This window comes from Podarcis raffonei, chromosome 3 (assembly GCF_027172205.1).
Source record: "Podarcis raffonei isolate rPodRaf1 chromosome 3, rPodRaf1.pri, whole genome shotgun sequence".
Lineage (NCBI taxonomy): Eukaryota > Metazoa > Chordata > Lepidosauria > Squamata > Lacertidae > Podarcis > Podarcis raffonei.
Window position 1 is genome coordinate 114338956 of NC_070604.1, and position 21259 is coordinate 114360214.

A 21259-nucleotide genomic window follows, 5' to 3' on the forward strand; every position below is an offset into this window, starting at 1 on the left:
CTTTTAATTAATAAATGTTTTTTTAAAACAACAACAACCCCCAAATTGAAGAACTGAGCTTATGATTGGAAAAGATGAGAAGCTAAGAGAAACTGAAATGGACATATTTGCCCACTCTAAGTATGCCTTTAGAAGAAGTGCAAGATAAAAATGGAAGAAGCAAATGAATGACTGAATGATTTCAGTCTCCCTCTTTTCATGAAATTCTAATTTTACCGCTCTGAGCACAACTCCTTACTTGGTTCATTTGCCTTCTCTGTCTTCCTCTTTGGCGATCACTCATAGCCGAGTAAGATTGTCTTCCATAAACATTGTTTTAGCAATGAGTCCGTAAGTAACTGTGGAGGCCAATTCTGGATCCGCACATCCTTCCACAGTGGGGACATTGGTTTCCAGGTGGGAGTTGATCAGGACACGGGTGGCACTGTGGCCTAAACCACTGAGCCTCTTGGGCTTGCCAATCAGAAGGTCAGCAGTTCGAATCCCCGCGACAGGGTGAGCTCCCATTGCTCGGTCCCAGCTTCTGCCAACCTAGCAGTTCGAAAGCAAGCCAGTGCAAGTAGATAAATAGGTACCACTGTGGCAGGAAGGTAAATGGTGTTTCTCTGCACTCTGGTTTCTGTCACAGTGTTCCTTTGCGCCAGAAGCGGTTTAGTCATGCTGGCCACATGACCTGGAAAGCTGTCTGTGGACCAACACCGGCTCCCTCGGCCTGAAAGCGAGATGAGCGCTGCAACCCCGTAATCACCTTTGACTGGGCTTAACCGTCCAGGGGTCCTTTACCTTTACCTGCCTTCTCTGTAGCAAGGACTTGGCTACCCTACCCACGGACAAGCAGTTGGAGGGAGCACTAAGTTCCAAGTAGACCTTGGCTTGATCTAGCAAAGGTGCAGTTCTTGCTTCAAGAGACCCATGTAACTATCTGCATCCTCATTGACCTTCCCTACCTTGAAATTGCCTCTGCTGATGTCTTAGGACAGGTTGTCCTGACATTCTTTTAACGTCTCCTCGTCGCGGCAGCCAAAACTAATCACAAGAATATTACCCGTTGACAGGTGCATTTATTCTGTCAATTAAATCAGATGGCGAAATCGAAATGTGCCCCCAAATCTCCCTTGTTTGCATTATCCATATTGGCATTTCTTGGCTGTGGCTCTCTGTTGCTTGGAAGTCATCCAGGCCCCGCGGTGTCACTTTGCAAGGCTGTGCCAGCAAGTTTCCACATGCTGGCGGCAGCCATCGCAAGGCAATGGGGGAAGGCGAGCCATCTAAGACAAGGCTGGGAGATGTGGCTGGTCTGTGCTAAGATTTATTAAAGGAATTCAAGGGAGAAGATAAATGTGTGTCGGCGTACGGTTCTGTTATCCTTCCAAAGCTGGGTAGAACCCTTTTGGGCTCACAAGCGAAGTTGCCAGAATTGGAAGCGGGGGGTGTGTGGGGAAGAGAGATTTCTTCGTCGCCTTCCCATCGTACTGAAATATGCATGAGGCACAAAATGCACAGCGCTGCCCTCGCTATAAGGCTCCTTTGTATGAAAGAGTTTCTCAGATGTAATATTAAAAAAAAAAGAGGCTCTGATTATAATTATTCACTCCATCTGCTTCCCCCAGTTTTAATTATGAAGAACGAACAGTGCACGGGGGTAGGAAGGTGTCACGAACCGATTACAACCAGAGGCTGCAAAGAGGCGTCTTTCACAAGTGACGCTGGCGGCTAATTAATATGTGTAGGAGGGCCGGTGCCAACCCAGCAAAGGGCTGGGATGAATATTCACTTTTTCTTTCTTTCCTTTTACCTACCTTGGAATATAGACTGAGGCTGGAGGAGAAATTGCTTCACAAACTGTACTCAAGTCGCTTGAGTGTAGGGTGCCAATGCAATTTTTATTTTTTGTCGTTTTCCCCTAATATCATTTCTGTTCTTCTTTTTGGCCCTGGGTGTCCTAAGATCTGGCGATCGCATGGGCCTACACGGCTAATCGTCTATGTGGACCTTCAACATAAATCTGTGGGAGAAATGTGGTTCTGTTCACCTTTAAAGGCAATTGGCAGGCATGTTTTCCAGAACATGAAAACCGAAGCACAGCCGTCTGTCACAATTTGTATCCCTCTAAATTGATCAATGTGGTTATACAGCCAAGCATAGTGTACAGAAAAATACATAGGCTATAGCAAAGCATGCAATAAAATGTATATATTGGGGGGATCTGCAAAAATGCATTTTATTAGGCAAATACGATTTATAAAAATGTGTATGTAGTACAAGTTTCCACAGCAGCATTGAGTTTTCAATGAGGAATTAAAAAAATAAATAATCATGAACGGATCCAAAAATGTAGAGAACTGAATTTAAGATTGGAGGGGGGGCAGACAATGAGGGAAAGCAACACTGACAGATTCATGCCTGTTTTGAAGATGTTGTTGTGTATAGCATGGACATTCAAGGCAGAAATGTGGATGTTTCCCTGAATTGCCACACTCCTCATTCCTGTCACTAAAGTGTGCATCCTTTTACAGAAAGTTTGCTTCCAGAATCAGCATGACAGTGGCAGCAGTGTCAACAGAGTGAAGACACCTGGGGAAGCAGTCGAGTTGCTCCCTAGAGTGTCCACATGATATGCGATGCCATCTTGAAAGCTTACAAGCCTGTGTATCAGGATGTGTAGATCTTCATGATGATCAAAGTTAGCAGTGTTTGAGCAACGCTGGACAGTTTGGTATCATCAGCAAACATGGCTACCTCACCCCTTGCCACTAAATCATTCATGGACATGTGCCCTCTAGGGACTCCACTTTCTACATTCCTCCACTGGGAGAACTTTGCATTGATTCCTGCTTTCTGCTTCCTATTTCTTAACCGGTTGTTGTTGTTTAGTCGTTTAGTCGTGTCCGACTCTTCGTGACCCCATGGACCAGAGCACGCCAGGCACTCCTGTCTTCCACTGCCTCCCGCAGTTTGGTCAAACTCATGCTGGTAGCTTTGAGAACACTGTCCCACCATCTCGTCCTCTGTCGTCCCCTTCTCCTTTTCCTCTCAATCTTTCCAAACATCAGGGTCTTTTCCAGGAAGTCTTCTCTTCTCATGAGGTGCCCAAAGTATTGGAGCCTCAGCTTCAGGATCTGTCCTTCCAGTGAGCACTCAGGGCTGATTTCCTTCAGAATGGAGAGGTTTGATCTTCTTGCAGTCCATGGGACTCTCAAGAGTCTCCTCCAGCACCATAATTCAAAAGAATCAATTCTTCAGCGATCAGCCTTCCTTATGGTCCAGCTCTCACTTCCATACTACACAATAGGACCTCTCCTGTTTTTCCATAACTGCTAAAGGTTGATCGAGGGTTTAATCTTGCAGCCCAGAAAGCTGAGGAACTTGGCTACCCAGTGCCTGAAACTGGTGTGCTTACTGAATTTGTTTTTTTATGATCCTTCCTAACCTAAGTTAGACCATTGTCCCATTTAGCCCAGTATTGTCAACACTGACTGACAGCCATCCAGGAAGGAGTCTTCCCCAGTCCTACCTGCAGATACCGAATAATGAACCCAAGACCTTCTGCACTGAAAGTATATGCTCTACCAGCGAGCTAAAGCTCCTTCCCCTGATGGTTCTGCTAAGGCTACTATTATTCCCCTTTTAAATGTACAATAAGTGCAACGTTTAATTACCCTTTGCTTCCCTTTGACAAAACTGCTGCCAGCTCAGCAGGCCATTTGTATCCATCATTTAAAAAAAATAACAAACTGTGCATTGCAGAGAGAATGCCGATTGCATCCTCAGTTTTATCATTCCCCCCCTTTTTGGAAATAAATAAATAAAATAAATTGTAAATGGAGTTTTCAATTATTGAATTTTTTTGCTTGTGTTGCGCATCTTCCTAATTTGCCAGCAGAGTTAATGCCCATTTAGGAGAATGTGCTTTGGGACAACCTTCTGGCACTTCTGAACAAGGCAGCCATATGGTTCTTCATACTCCTGCCATGCTTCTTGTGGCTACCCGCCTCTCCTGGTGGACCAGCTCTCTCTTCAGCTAGCATTGTACTGCTGCTGATAGTGGTTTTTTAATAAATAAAAAACACACAGGTGTTTTGCAAGATCCTATTGTAAAACACAGCTTCCAGAATGCTAAGCTCTGGTGTGCACAAGAGTATCCCCAATTTCCTCTCTTTTTGGCTACAGTCCATGGAGGTAGGGATTGGTTTCTTAATTTACAGTTGCAGCAACAGTGGCCGTGTTAGTTGGTTGGTGCAAAAATAACAGGAGTTCTTTAGTCGGCTTTTACTGAGCTTTCGCACCAATCTGTTTGTGCAAAACTTGTGCAGAGGTTATATGGCATTATTTGGCATACATTCCAGGGTGGTTATATGGCGTTGCTAGCCTTTGGATGTTATCCTGAACTGATTGATTGATTGATTGATTGATTGATTTGATTTGATTTGATTTGATTCATCCAAAGATCTCAGGGCGGTTTGATGCAGCATAAAAATACAAGAGAAAAATACAAAATCCATAATAAAAAACAAAAACAAAGCAGATCAATAGTTACCCCTTCCCACAAACACATTTAAAAGGAAATAGGATGTTCGCCAAAGACCTGGTTGAAGTGGAATGTTTTTGCCCAGCGCCTAAAGGTGTATAGCGATGTCTAATGAAGGCGCCAGTTGAGCCTTCTGTGGCATTTCCCATCATTTTCCTCCTTGGGTTTTTTTCTGCTTAGGAAAGTGACAGGATGATTTGCACTACACTGGCGATCAGCAGTGCAGTACTCATGGAAGCAGTGGTGCCCTATTTCTTATTTAATGTACTAGAGTCCACTATCTCTAGGAGTTGGACATAATACGTAATAGACCTCTTAGTATTTTAGGTACCACAAGACACTTCATTATCTTTATTTATGGTATCATGTAACAGCACTGATGGGGTACCTGCTTCAGTCTGAGAGCCACATTGCCTTCTTGGCTACCTTCTGGGGGCCACATTTGCCATTCATGAGATGGGCCAGTGCATTGAATTCAGTTGTCTCTATCCTAATGCACAGAGTATGGGAACAAGCAAGATGAATTTGAGCTCTTAGTAAAGTATGGGAAATAGGACTTAATAGGCATTGTTGAAACCAGGTGGGATGAGGCTCATGACTGGAATGTAGAAATTGAGGTTCATATTCCTTTGAGAAGAAATAGACCAAAAAGGAAGAGATGAGGATGTTATCCTGAACTGATTATATGTAAAGGATAGGTACACTTGTGAAGAGATCCATGACCTGGAGCATGGAAGGAAGATTGCAAGTATGTGGGTACAATTTGTAGGAGAGGGAAACAACAATTATCTTACTGTAAATGTCTGCTATAGACCTCCAAGCCAGACAGAAGACTTGAATGATGCCTCCCTAGAGCAGATTACTAAACTTTCAAAAAGGAGAGATATAGTAGTCATGGGAGATCTCAACCACCCCAATATCTGTTGGAACTCAAACTCTGCCAAGAATGTAAGGTCCAACAAATTCCTCCATTGCTTCTCTGACCATTTCATTTCCCAGAAGGTGGAAGAAGCAACAAGGAAAACCATCTCTCCTGGACCTGGTCCTCACCAGCAGGGAGGAACTGATTGATGAAGTGGAAGTTCTGGGAACCTAGGAAGGAAGTGATCATGTCTTCACGGGTTACATGAGAAAAGGAAAATCTGAGTGTAGTCGGACATGAACTTTAAACTTTAAGAAGGCCCATTTCAAAAAGCTTAAGGAACCACTGGGTGAGATCCCATGGTCAGAAATATTCAAAGAGAATGGAGTCCAAAATGAATGGGAGTGTCTTAAAGGTGAAATACTGAAGGCACAAATGAAGACAACTCCAACAAGTAAAAGTGGAAGCATCTAAAGAAACCAGTATGGCTGCATAAGTACCTTACAGATAAGCTGAGATTTTAGAAGCTCATGTATAAGAAATGCAAGAAAGGGAAATCATGAAGGAAGAGTATGCATGAGTTGCTAGCAGTTGCAGGGAGAAGGTAAGGTGGGCCAAAACTCAGAATGAGTTCAGGCTTGCAAGAGAGGGGGTTTTTATAATTACAAGAAAGGTTATTCAGCTTTGTTCCAAGCAAGAGGAAGAAGCAGCAAGTAGTAGGTCCTCTGCATGGAGAAGATGGAGAAATGCTATTGAGTGACAGTGAAGGCAGAAAGGGTCAACACCTACTTTGCCTTTGTCTTCACCCAAAAGGAAAGAAGTGGTGATAACAGAATTAACAATGCAAGGAGGGAGCTGCAGCCCAAGACAGGAAAAGAGATTGTAAGGGGACACTGAACTACTTTAAATAAATTCAAATTTCCAGGGCCTGATCAGCTGCACCCAAGAGCACAAAAGGCACTTGTGGGAGTAATCTCAGAGCACCTGTCTATAATCTTTGAGAATTCTTGGAGAGTAAGTGCGGTCCCTGTAGACTGGAGGTGGGAAAATGTTGTCCCTATCTTCAAAAACGGTGAGAGTAGACCCAGTTAACTACTGATCGGTCAGCTCAATGTCGAATTCAGAATGCTCCATTCAGATGGTTGGTCTGTGATTACTTAGGAAAGGATGCTGTGATTACTAAGACTCAGCATGGGTTTCTCTCAAACAAGTCATTTCTCTTTTTTCGATAGAGTTACAAGCTTGGTGGATCAGGGGAATGCTGTGGACGTAACGTATCTTGATTGTTGTTGTTTAGTCATTTAGTTATGTCCGACTCTTCGTGACCCCATGGACCAGAGCACGCCAGGCACTCCTGTCTTCCACTGCCTCCCGCTGTTTGGTCAAACTCATGCTGGTAGCTTTGAGAATACTGTCCAACCATCTTGTCCTCTGCCGTCCCCTTCTCCTTGTTCCCTCAATCTTTCCCAACATCAGGGTCTTTTCCAGGGAGTCTTCTCTTCTCATGAGGTGCCCAAAGTATTGGAGCCTCAGCTTCAGGATCTGTCCTTCCAGTGAGCACTCAGGGCTGATTTCCTTCAGAATGGAGAGGTTTGATCTTCTTGCAGTCCATGGGACTCTCAAGAGTCTCCTCCAGCACCATAATTCAAAAGCATCAATTCTTCAGCGATCAACCTTCTTTATGGTCCAGCTCTCACTTCCATACAACCATATTGGGAAAACCATAGCTTTCACTATATGGACCTTGCTTACGTATCTTGATTACAGTAAGGCTTTTGACAAAGTCTCCCATGATATTCTTGCAGAGAAGCTGGTGAAATGTGAGCAGGACTGTTAAGTGGATGTTTTAGCTGCGACTCCTGGTTTTCAGGGGGTTGGACTAGATGGCCCTTAAGATCCCTTCCAACTCTACAATTCTATGTTTCTGAGAACTGCCGGCAACAGAATAAAGTGGTCAAGGTAGGTTCCAAGTCAAGTTCCCATTTGTAAGCTAAGGGAAGGACCTGGATTGATGGGAGGGCGATGGCAGTGGCTTATTAAAGCAGTTGATCTCTGAATTTGAGCCCAGAATCATTCTCCTAATGCAGATGGAGGATTTAAATGAGGTAAAAACGATAACGCCGCAGTCAAGAGACTTTGGGAGGGGAGGGAGGGAAAGAGACCTTGATGTTTGATAGTTGTAATAACCTACCGAGTGTTCTAATGGCTCAGGGATCAGGTGCGGAGCTGTGGCAATAACAAGTGCTGAATAATTATCCCAGCCATATTCTGCCGAACCAAACCCCCAAAGTATGAACTATATAAGGAGGCTTCTGCTGCCTCTCCGAGATTCCCTGAAATGTTAAATCGCTGGATTGGGAGCACTTCCAACATTAGTACTGCCCAGTTAGGAAGAAATAAAGCCCAGAATCCTCTAGTGGCAGTTCTAATGTCTTTGTTAATTATGAATTATGGGTAAACATGCCGACTCGCAGAGGTCACTCCTGTCAGCAACAATACTTTTCAAGAAGGATTTTTTTTACGGCGGCCTCTCTCATTCCGCCGTAATGTACTTTATATGTACATAAAAGCCCCTCCAGAAACACAACACAAAAAAGGTATTTGGTTTTGTTTTCGTTTTTAAGGAAAGGATATTTATTTTTCTCATGGCGCCTAGCCTTTCCTCCCTCGCCTGTGTCAAGCGTCATTGTCAAGAGAAGATCACCTTGCTCCTCTGCGGTGGGAAACAGCTGTGCAGTGGCAGGAGCTTGCAGAACGTGTAATAACAGGGTGGGGTAGGGACAAGGTTAGGCCAACAGCCAGACACTCTGCGAACAAGGAAGTTTCCAGGGAGAGCAGTGAATCAGCAGGCTGGTCACCTTATTGCACGCCACAGAGAAGCACGCGGCTGGCTTGCCGAACTTCGCCTCCACAGCAATGGCTGATCTGAGATCTCTCCCAGCGAGGCATAGGAACAGGATTAAAATTATATTATGTGTGGATCTCGCCCAACAAAAGCAATTGGCAGAACATCGTTTTAATTAGATGGCAGCGGCTGTAGCACATACAACTTTGGCAAGGGCTCATTCGTAGCCTTCTGCACCCTCTCTTTGCCCTCTTGAAGAAGTTCTGGCAACTGTGTATCTATATTGTCCGGAGTTATAGAGTGGGGGGTTGAGGGCCTAGTCCGGATGGTATCCTTAGATACCCTTCCAGGCTTGTGATCCTGTCTCCAGTAAGGGTCAGAATCCAGGAGAAGAGGCTGGTGAGTCTGCCAGACCAGTTCCTTTGTTAAGGTGATGGCTTTGGCTGGCCAGTTAAGTGTCATCTCAAAAAATCTACTAGGCTGCAAATGCAACAGCTACGTGATGGTGCTCTCCAGAAAAGTGGCAGTAGGCATTTTCCGCACTCCCATCATCTAGCTGGATGCCATGTGATCCTAGGTAGAAGAAGAATCACCAGAATTGTGCTGTGAAAGCTGGAAACAGCAGACACAGAGATATGCCTTGTTCCATTCTAAACCTCAGCTGCAGTTTGAGGCTTCTCTGAAACTTAATGGAGAAGCAAGATCCATCGTGGTGCTAATGCTGTGATTTGTTGTTTAGTCGTGTCCGACTCTTCGTGACCCCCTGGACCAGAGCACGCCAGGCACTCCTGTCCTCCACTGCCTCCCGCAGTTTGGTCAAACTCATGTTAGTAGCTTTGAGAACACTGTCCAACCATCTCGTCCTCTGTTGTCCCCTTCTCCTTGTGATACCCTCCATCTTATGGTCAGTTTGCATAAATGTGTAAATAAACTATATATCCTAAAGACCCCCATTCCAAGGAAATCCTGGAGTCTTTTGCTGCTTTGAGAGTGGGGTGACGTGTAGAGAAGAAGAAGAAGAAGAGTTTGGATTTGATATCCTGCTTTATCACTACCTGTAGGAGTCTCAAAGCGGCTAACATTCTCATTTTCCTTCCTCCCCCACAACAAACACTCTGTGAGGTGAGTAAGGCTGAGAAACTTCAAAGTGTGACTAGCCCAAGGTCACCCAGCAGCTGCATGTGGAGGAGCGGAGACGTGAACCCGGTTCCCCAGATTATGAGTCCACTGCTCTTAACCACTACACCACACTGGCTCTGGTGTACCAGTATGATTAGAATTAAGGAGAGCTGGCTGGTATGGGAAATTTATAAAATAGGTACATTGGTATTTGGGGGCATGGAGGGTTCTTCCCACAAAGCAATTGGCAGCAGGTGGTGGGTCTTGGGGGGTAGTTATTGATGCATCACAGATCTGTAGACTGGAGACAAAGAATGAAGTCCTAGGTACACTTACCTGGAAGTAAACCCAATTGCACACAGTGGGATTTATATCTGGGTAAGCGTGCACAGGATTTTCCTAGGAATGAGATGGCATGCGGGTATGGGGTGAATCTGTCTTTCAATATGAATTTCGCTTGCAAAATGAACACACTCTTTCTCCCATTTTTGCAAACGGGGCAGGTTAAAGCAAGGTAAAATCATGCTAGTATTCATAGAATCATAGAATCATAGAGTTGGAAGAGACCACAAGGGCCATCGAGTCCAACCCCCTGCCAAGCAGGAAACACCATCAGAGCACTCCATGGAAACAGTGGGGTGGGGTGGGCAAGGAGGGTTTTAATTCTGGAAAGTGGTCTTCAACTGAGTGTACAAGGGTTCTGAAATAAGAAAACCCAGGGGAAATCAAGGGCACAATCCCCCCCCCCAATGTAACTATTATCAACAGGAGAAATAAGCCTGTGTCTAATATTCTCCTCCTGAAATTAATGGTGCTCAGGAGAGTGTGGTCTAGGAGGGACCACACCTTCATTCATCAGCTCTCCATCAATTTGTAGCCAACTTCCGCCAAAGGAGCTTACAAAGGAATGAATTGATGATATGGCAAACCAGCTTCAGGTAGTTGAGCGTGCTTCTCCAACGGTGCACAAAACAGGATCAGTCAGTGCCCTGGACTGTGAACTTAATTGCTTAGAAGAAGTACAGCCCAGACCCACCTTGGATCAATTCTACGCTTCCAGGTGTCATAAGAAAGTTGCAGAGATAGTGCAGGATACTGCGCACCCTGGAAATGATATCTTTCAGCTTCTGCCTTCTGAAAGAAGGTACAGGGTTATAAAGACTAGGACTAGCCGTCTGAAAAACAGTTTCTATCTAAATGCGATCTTGGTTTTAAATGCAGTGTAAGGTAGTCTCTATGGGAGTATATTGTATTTAATTATGGGGTATCAGAGTTTTTAGGGAGCTAACCAGGCTGGGATAGCTGGGATAGCAGGCTTGTGGGTTTTCGAATGTCTGATGTAGATTTTTTCAATTTCGTTGTTCTGTATGGGACAATGAATTTCGTTGTTCAATTTCATTGTTCTGTATGGGACAATCGTATTGTATATACACCAACCCCCAGGCAGAGGAACTTTGTATCAACAGTTTGCTTTACCATTAAAACCTAGATGCTCCTGAACATGTCTGGTGTGGTGCATGGGATTCAGAGTTTTCCTAAGTATTAAAGCTGTATCGAGGCCAAGGGCTGAGCCTCTGCCTAATCAGTGTTGCAGTCATGTGCTTCTTTAGCCCAAGGTGAAAAACAAGGGTGGCTATAAGATCATGGGTGTTATCTGGCTCAGTTCTGCCTGCACTGGCTGGCAGCAGCTGCGCCAACTCAGGTAGGAGATTGGGTTGGGGGCTGACGTTGCGTGTGATGTTGTGACGTCACGTGTGACGTCAGGTGTCACATGGCAGCTTGTTTTCCATGGCCAGCATCTTTGCCTTCGCCTCCTCCTGCTGCTGCCATAGCCTGGGGGCATGCCAGGAGGAGGAGGAATAGCTGCTGCAGCCTCATTTCCACATTGGCATCAGTGCCCCAATCTGCTGCCACAGGGGCCCAATCCGCTGCCAGGAAAAGCGTCCCTTCTCCGCCCAGCTGCCAAGCACTCTTCCAGTGGTTGGGGAGAGGAGTGGGCACACGGTGGGTGATGTTCACCCTCTGCGCATAATGCCCCCCACGTGGTGTGCAAGCACTCGCCTGGTGGAGTGGCAGCCCCCTCAATATTGGGGGAGAGGCTCACCCCCTTCCCCAAAATACTGAAGGGGCTGAAGCCCCTTCTTCCCCCTATACCTGGCACCCCTGGCTGGCAGTGTCTCTCCAGCGGTTCAGGCAGGCAACTAGCCCTACCTAGATATTCTGGGGACTGAGCCTCTGAGGTCCTCACCAGCTCAGGGATTCTGTGACCTTTCCACCGCATGCAAGTAACCAACACAATGACCACTAACAGCAACAGCAAGACTGTACCTATCCAGCCTCTGCTTGACATCCTCCACAACCTTCCAAGGCAGCCTGCTCCAAACAGGACGTTGTACACATCGCCTTTTTAAATATAATTTGGAGCTATTGCTCTGCCATCTATGTGCCCTTCAAATATGTGAAGACGACTATCACATCACTTCTTGGTTGTGCCTTCTCCTGCCTAAATCTGAACCGGGAACAGGTGTCTGAGGTCTCCTCTACTTGCTTCCCTTTCGCCACTTATTTTGAAAACTTTCCCCGCAGTGCCGTCGATCTGTTGTGACCACTGTAGAAGTGTGAGTACATTGCAGCTGAATCAGGAGCAGGCAATAATAATAATAATAATAATAATAATAATAATAATAATAATAATAATAATTTATGATTTATACCCCGCCCATCTGGCTGGGTTTCCCCAGCCACTCTGGGCTGCTTCCAGCAGAATATTAAAATACAACGATTCATCCAGTATTAAAAACTTCCCTAAAGAGGGCTGCCTTCAGATGTCTTCTAAAAGTCTGACAGTTCTTTATTTCTTTGACATCTGATGGGAGGGTGTTCTACAGGGCAGGTGCCACTACCGAGAAGGCCCTCTGCCTGGTTCCCTGTTACCTCACTTCTTGCAGTGAGAGAACCACCAGAAGGCCCTCAGCGCTGGACCTCTGTGTCTGGGCAGAATGATGGGGGTGGAGACGTTCCTTCAGGTATACAGGACCAAGGCCATTTAGGGCTTTAAAGGTTAGCACCAACACTTTGATTTGTGCTCAAAAACGTACTGGCAGGTGATGCTGGTGCCTTTGTCTACCTGCCTCTGTCACGTGGTTCTCCAAAACTAGCTTTACCTAGCTGTGGGTGATGTATCTGACAGTGGAACTAGACACTAGGCCAGAGTTGGGGAACCATGGCCCTCCAAATGTTGACTCCAGCTCCCATCAGCCCCAGCCGGCCTGGCCAAGGGTCAGGCATGACAGGAGTTATAGTCTAGCAACTTCTGGAAGAATACAAGTCCCTGGCCTAGTCTAGAAACCATATTTGGGGCTCCAGATTATTGCCGCAGAGTTTGCGTTAAAGGGTGCCATTTTAAGAGCAAAAGCCTTGTAGCCTTATTGGAGTTCACCGATTGGGTCTGCGTTGCTCCCGGACAGGAGGAAGGAAGTCAAATGACACCGAGGGTTGGTTCAGAGAAAGAGTTCTTTATTTCTGCTCTCCGGGACAGCAGAAAGGCACTTGCGTGGTCAGTCCACAGCAAGTCCAAAGAAATGAGAAATTTCATGCAGTATATATATCCTCCAGGCACCCTCTCCCTCCTTCCCCAGGAATCCAACCACGTCAGCCTATACACGCAGGTTGACATTACATATGTTCCTGCTCCGGTATTCTTAACCATAAAAGGGTATTCCTTCCTGTACTTCTGACAATAAAAGGGTATTCCTGTTCTTATGCTCTTATCTTGGAGCAAGAGGTCACCAACTCCAAGAACACACTCTGGCGCTGTTCCCGGACTAGGTCTGTGCGTCTTTGTGGTCTTTGTGGTCAGGATGTAAGATAAGGCCCAGAGTGTCATCCCTCTTCCACTTTGGAACGGACAAGGCCATCCGTCATTACCGGCCTTCATGGACTGATAAGGGAGAGAGCTTTGAGCACTTGTTTATGCAGCTGGGTTTTGGCTCAAGAGCTCAAGTTAAAACATTTTAGCTAAGGAAAAATAGGGATTTTGGTGCAGTTTCAAACTGCCTGCACAGTCAGTTTTGAGTTTGGGAAACCCATTCCTTCAGCCTGACCATGCGAAACCTGATCCTACTTTCTGTTCCTTGTCAGGGTTGACAGGTGCCCACTGTGACAGCCGCAGCCTTGGCCCTGTCCTCCTTTCTTCCCTTCTTCGCCTTCTTTGGCGGTCTCTGCTTTTGCATCCGCTCTCCTTGCTGCTTGTGTGCCTCAATCTCTTGCCATAGCAACACCTGCAGGTGAAGGCAAAGCTCATCCCCCCCAACGTGCTTCTCCAGCTCTGAAGAGGCAACTAATCACTCCACAAGGAGTGAAGTGCCATCTCCCTGCTACCCACGATCAAATTGCAGCCGTGAGCACCCCCCGACGCCCCTACTCCGCACAGGTGTTTAACCTGCTTCTGTGAGCATGAGGGGGAAAGGGCTTTTTCTATGTATGAAAAATGAAATGCCGCAGTTTAGCTGTTCATCATACAGTACATCTCCAGCCTACACTTTTTCACTCTGGGATGCAAAGTCTCGTAAGTAGCAACCTGGGAGACGCAATGCAAGATGGTATATCTTGGGCTACGTGCGTTCTGCAAATCCACTGTCATATCACAGAAAACAGAGCAGCAACGGGCACATTATCTGGCATCCTGAGAGTCTCTGTTGTCATTGTTTTAGGAAATAAAGTGATCGTTTCTGGGCCTTAAGGTCGCATATGAGCAATTGTTTTGGGAAATCTCAGTGATAAATATTTTGATGGGTCAACGGACTGAGATTCTGTGTCCTGAATGCATAACTCATCACTCTTCCCTTCAAAGTATAATAGATCATGCAAAAATAAGCAAATAACTGTTGTTTATTGCACAATTTATGTGACTTGCAAGTTTCAGCATGGCTTGGAGCAGAAGCCTTCTCCTGCTGAGTCAGAATCAGGCCATTGGTTGCCCAGAGTAGCTGGGGAAGCCCAGACAGATGGGTGGGGTATAAATAATAAATTATTATTGTTATTGTTATTATTGGTTCTTCTAACCCAATACATTCTACTCTTCAGAATCTCGGGAGTCTTTCCAAACAAGCCTTTTGACTAGAGATGCTAAGGACTGGACCATCTGTACTCAAGAGGTGTACAAGGAAGACCATGGAGAGTTGCTCCTCCTCTCAGCCCCTTGCTTCGCTGTCCATCTCCCGTTGACCCAAGGCAATGGGATGGAAGGAGACATATGACTGTCTTATCCTGATTTGGAGCATTTGCCTCAGCCAGCTTAGGAAAGACTACTCTGTCCAGCAGAATATTTCTAGGCAAAGGGGAGGTCTTCCTTAACTGCAGAAGCCAGGGGCTTTACCTGCAATTTTCTGCATGCATGACGCGTGCTTTGCCTTGGTGGCATCCGTCTGTCTGGAGAGACAATGGAGTCCTCCTCCGGGGGTGAGTCAAAGCACTGGAGAATCACAGCACCTGCTGTGGTTGCTGAAACTGGTAAATAGCAACTGCTGCCCCCCACTTCTGTGGGGCTCGAGCCTGGGCTGTGTGTATGGAAGTCCTGGGCTGCCCAGATGACAAGACACTGCTCTAGACCTTGCTGGTGTGGTCTAAAGGAAAGCTGAGTGATACAGTGCGCTCTACCACTGAGCTGCTAACTGTATAAAACAGGCAGCAACCCTCAAATCCCAATACGCCAGTTGTGCTTTAATGGTTTAGTGTTTACACTGTCTTTTTCTGGGACATTTCGGGTTGGAAAGGGCATTCTCAACTAGCGGCCGCCATTTCGTGTTTGTGTGTCAATATTGTTTTTCCACAGAATGTTCTGGAACAAGGATACATCTCAGGAATACAGGAGTTTCGCTGTTGCCTCATGGGGTAGGGGAGGGGGGGGAAACAGTATAAAGAAGGTTTTATACTGTCCCCACAGCTGTTATCAATGGTAAACTCCAACTTCACATACCATTCTTAAAAAAAAAAATCTGCCTCCAAATTTTTGACCTGCAAATTGAGCAATTAATTTGGAATTCTACGCTCAGCCGTAGAAGGGTTGCCACCAAACATTTTCCCAGATTCGCTATTTCACCCCACAACAGTAAGTGAAGCTTCTGTGACACTCCAAGGGAGTTAAATAGCTTCACATAAAACTGCAGTTCTTCCTTATGAAGTGTCCTTATATATCTGAGTCATCACCAGATTCCCCCCCCCCAAGTGAAACGGGATATAATTTGGAGCCTCCACCATCCCTCAGGCAGAATACCTGGGAAGGCTCGTTGTGCAGCAAAAGAACTCCAATAAGACGAGTAAAATTCCTTTGGGAGGGGGAGTGTCGTAGTGTTTTGCACATCTGTACAATTTATAACACTGCATTCCACTAAAATATTTTGTTTGTCATCGAAAAGAAACACAGAGTCTTTTGCGTTCAGCAACTCCTAACATTTCTCCAGGCTATCTTGCAATTTCTATATCTGTGTGTGAAATTAACACAAACTGCTTCTCCCCCCCTTTTTTTCTCCTGCTCTCTGCTTGATAATTGCTTAATTTTTCATTGTGGTAGCATTTCATAGATGCAAATGGATAGATTTGTGGGGTTTTTTATGTTTTTAAAATACTATATTTTCACTTTTTTTAGGACTTAAAAAAAAGGGAGAAAGAAACTCAAACCATCAACCTATAATTATGTTTGTGACAGCAACCTAATTGCATGCCACACTGAAAGCTAACCCAGTGGGGAAAATAATTTTACCCAATTATGGAAAGTTTTAATAAAAGACTTATACATAAAGTTTTGCATTTTTAATGCATTCGGTGGGTTCTCGAGTGCCTTTCTGCCTGTTCCTTCGCTTATCATTAAGACTGTGCTTGGAAAAAATGAAATACCCGTTATACCTGGCCTGACTGGCAAACACATTGTCTCCCCGCCCCGCTCACACCCACACAGTGAAAAGACATACATGAAAATGAGAAAATGTGTGAGATGGGGCGAACAGCTTCATAGATAACGTTACTTGAATTCTTCACTTGTAAGACGACCACAGTTCCTGGGGCAATCAGTCCAGTTGTGTATCCACCACAGTGACCAGCATGGGACTAACCGCTGGAAGGAGCGCAGAGGGAAGTAACGTCCTGGTGCACCTGTAGCAACAAAACCAGGTGCCTTCATCTGCCCCTGCTGCAAGAAAACATGTCTCTCCTGTATCAGTTTCTACAGCCACAGCAGGTGATGCAACTCTCCAATACTTTGACCTGAAGGTGCACACTTCCATTGTCTCCCAAGACAGAAACATGCCGGGAGGCCAGTGCTGATCTTTGAAACGATCCCTCAATCCTCTCAACGGTGCTCAGTGTATAAAACAGGCATAGGCAAACTCCGGCCCTCCAGATGTTTGGGACTACAATTCCCATCATCCCTAGCTAACAGGGCCAGTGGTCAGGGATGATGGGAATTGTAGTCCCAAACATCTGGAGGGCCGGAGTTTGCCTATGCCTGGTATAACATATATCTTCAGCTTCCTCTGCCATGATTAAAGGTAAAGGGACCCCTGACCATTAGGTCCAGTCATGGCTGACTCTGGGGTTGCAGCGCTCATCTCGCTTTATTGGCCGAGGGAGCCGGCGTACAGCTTCCGGGTCATGTGGCCAGCATGACTAAGCTGCTTCTGGCGAACCAGAGCAGTGCCCGGAAACGCCGTTTACCTTCCCGCCGGAGCGGTACCTATTTATCTACTTGCACGTTGACGTGCTTTCAAACTGCTAGGTTGGCAGGAGCAGGGACCGGGCAACAGGAGCTCAGCCCGTTGTGGGGATTCGAACCGCCGACCTTCTGATCGGCAAGTCCTAGGCTCTGTGGTTTAACCCACAGCGCCACCCGCATCCCTCTGCCATGATTAGTAGCAGCCAATTTTTTTCCCTCAAGGGTCAGTGCAGGCTTCCTACTAACCTCTGCGAGAACAGGATGCTGGCTAGATGAGCCTCTGGTCTTGTTCTGACGTTCTTCAGAAAGTTTCATATCCACACTACGGTTCACCTAGAGCTGGAGCTGAAGGCACATTTCTACTCAGGCGGAACCTCTGAGGCATTTTTGAAAGAGAAATTTCCACTCTCAGGGAGAATTTTGATGGCAAGTTGAGGCAGCGAGGAAGCCCAGCCTGAAGACAACACTCTGAACACTTCACCATAGCTGTCAACTTTTCTTGCAAGGAATCCTATTCGGAATAAGGGAATTTCCCTTAAAAAAATGGGAAGCGTTGACAGCTATCCACTTCACAGCCAGAGATCTCCTGCGTTCTCCACTCTGCAGTCCTCTGAGCCCATTTACCACTGCAAATAAACAGACTCTCCAAACGCTCAGGCAGTTTTTCAGAGCAAGCGATGCCCAGTTCGGCTGTGCACACTCTGTGACTTTCTGGAACAAGCTTGGCCAGGGGAAAGAAAAAGGAAAAAGAAAAGACACCCAAATGCAACTGGTGGAAACTGCCACACAAGAAACATCCAGAAATGTGTCCCGTGCGCAGATTGCTTAATAATGCCACATTCATAATCTGACGCTTTTCCCAAGGCGAAGCTGACAAAAGGTTTCAAATGCCGAACGGCAGGAGGTGGGTGTGCAACACGCGAGTGAGTGTGGCCGACAAGGCTTTAATTGCTTTTTTTTTTTTAAGGAGAGGTGATTTTATTCTTTCAAGACGCAGCTTTGTCGAAAAGCTTCCTGCTTCTTCCGAACAAAGCTGCAAAACTAGCCCAAATAAATAAAACGAAGCGACGGTGTGTGAAGGCAAGGTAACAAATAAGAAGGAGAAGAATACCATAGATGTTAAAGAACAATGAGGCGACTCACTAAGGGTTTGGAACACAGTCGAAAGGACATTAACAGCCCAAGACTGGGACAGTACCAGAGAGAGAGAGAGAGAGAGAGAGAGAGAGAGAGAGAGAAGATTCATCTAGCAATCACAGCACTAAGTCCCGGAAGGGGCTCTGGGAAGTGGTCACAGGTGATTGTCATGTGTGATAATTATTATTACTGTACACCTGCTCCTCCGCACTAATTAACTTTGGATATGCAAATCAATCCTATTGCATCATGCCCCTGCTCTCCTCCCCTACAGATAAGAAGATGTTCAGCTGCTGGGTTTAATTAGGATAATGAACGGCGGGCCCACTGTGGCTTGGCAGGGGAGGTGTGGGAGGGAAGCGGTGGCTGACCTTTTCTCCCAAAACGGTGACATTTTCTATAGCTTCGGAGCCCTCCGAGTCGCCCCCGTGGCTGGGACGTTGATAGGAGCGGATTGATGAGGTGTCATTAGAGAAGAGACGCCTCAGCCCCACTGTTTGCTGCGAGGATACAGCAGGTGTTCTGACAAGGACACGGGCTATCACTGCTAGATGCCAAACAATGCTCTCCGTTCGGTAAAGTCAAGCGCACCGGCGTTTCCGCCAGGGAAAAAAAAGGAGGGGATGAAAACCACACCAGGCTGATTTCTGTACATGCAGCCACTGGAGAGGTCATCCCTAAATTACATTTCGGAGTTGCTTTTCGCCTGCCATCAACAGATTAGAAAAGGGTTTTCACACTGCTCCAAGTATTCTCTGGAGACACAAATTCAAACACCATTAAGGCTCTCCTTTTTTAAAACAAAAGGCTACATTTGGGGCTGATCTGTTTTGTTCTGCTCTGCAAAACAAGGTTCAAGGAGCCAAGCGGAGCAGCAGGAAATTTCCGAAAAACATCCATCCATACATAGTTTTGTCACAAATTCAACTGCGGCTCCACTGAAAAGTAGGAAAACAATAGACATTAAGGTTGTCTGCACATTACCCTGAACGCAGGTACAGCTTGCCTTTACCCAAGGGCAAGTGTTGGTGTGAAAGGGTGTACCCTGGTTCATTTGTACAGCTCAACCATTGTTCACGGACCATTCATTAAATATTATGTGTGAATTGCTGCATGTGGGTCCAGCTCAACTGGTTTTGTATATAGTCGTACCTCAGAAGTCGAACGGTATCCGTTCCAGAAGTCCATTCGACTTCCTAAACATTTGGAAACCAAAGTTGCTTCTGATTGGCTGCAGGGTGTTCGGCTTCCAAAAATAGTTTGCAAACTGGAACACTCACTTCTGGGTTTGCGGCGTTCGGGAGCCAAAACGTTCAAGAACTAAGACGTTCAAAAACCAAGGTACGGCTGTATAGGTAGACAGATTGTACGTGTTTCAAGTGAGAAAAGTGAACACCCCTTTTGTGATTCGGCTTTGAAGATTCGCTTCCAAACTCAACCTCCCACAATCCAAAGTGTTGGCTAAAACTCTAAATGGCTTTGGAAATGAAAGCTGGGCAGATAGGGCCCTGCCCCACCAACCTCAGTGTAGGTGGAAGTCAAATAGGAACCCTTCCACAAACTTGGCGAATCAGCAGTGGTAAATAGAAGCTGGCAATCCATCTATTTACTGTTGCTGCAAGAACATTAGGAGGAGAAATCCTGGTAAAAAGTGTCAGTCTCTTCCTCAGATCCATCACCATATGTAGGGAAGGAGGGCGTCTTTCATACATTGAAAGACCTACATAGGCTCCCAGTACATTTCTGAGCTCAATTCAAAGTGTTGGTGCTGACCTTTAAAGCCATAAATGGCCTCGGTCCAGTATACCTAAAGGAGCGTCTCCATCCCTGAGGTCCAGCTCTGAGAGCCTTCTGGCGGTTCCCTCACTTCGAGAAGCCAAGTTACAGGGAACCAGGCAGAGGGCCTTCTCGGTAGTGGTGCCCGCCCTGTGGAACGCCCTCCCATCAGATGTCAAGGAAATAAACAACTATTGGACTTTTAGAAGACATCTGAAGGCAGCCCTGTTTAGGGAAGTTTTTACTGTTTGATGTTTTATCGTGTTTTTAATATTCAGTTGGAAGCCTCCCAGAGTGGCTGGGGAAACCTGGGGAAATATTATTATGATTATTATGATTATTATTATTATTATTATTAATTTGGGGCCTATGTTGCTGTATCAGACCTTGTTCTGTGTTTAACAACAACATTAAAACCTAACTAAGCACATGGTCAGGAGTGAGGAACAAGGAACACTGACAGATGTCTTCTTCTACCTCTCATTGCTCATCTGACTCCATCCCACCCCTTTTGACAGCCCTGGACAACTGCAGATGGAAGGGAATGGGGCTTAAAGGTAAAGGTAAAGGTACCCCTGCCCGTACGGGCCAGTCTTGACAGACTCTGGAGTTGTGCGCCCATCTCACTTAAGAGGCCGGGGGCCAGCGCTGTCCGGAGACACTTCCGGGTCATGTGGCCAGCGTGACAAAGCTGCATCTGGCAAGCCAGCGCAGCACACGGAAACGCCGTTTACCTTCCCGCCAGTAAGCGGTCCCTATTTATCTACTTGCACCTGGGGGTGCTTTCGAACTGCTAGGTTGGCAGGCGCTGGGACCGAGCAACGGGAGCACACCCCGCCACGGGGATTTGAACCGCCGACCTTTCGATTGGCAAGCCCTAGGCGCTGAGGCTTTTACCCACAGTGCCACCTGGTAAATGGGATAAGGAGTGCAGCTTTTGACAAATCCACAAAGCTATGCTCTACCTCTGCTGCCAGAGGATTTTGAGAAGCATCTTTCTGGCCACTGTGAGAACAGGGTGCTGGACTCAACAAGCCTTTGACCTCACCCAGCAGAGCTCTTTTGGTGTTCTTGTGTTCCATAACATCCAAACTGAAACCCTTTTCCCCAAGTATCATCAACTGTCTGCTGCCCCTAGGAGAAGATTTGGCGGTGATGACCTTCATCCGTAAGTAGTACAGCTGATAAGTTAGCAAGCTGTTCCCCCCACTTTGCGTCACCCAAAACAAATTTGAGGATCCTATGGAAGCCATAAGCACCTCTCTACTGGATCCCCTCTTCCTT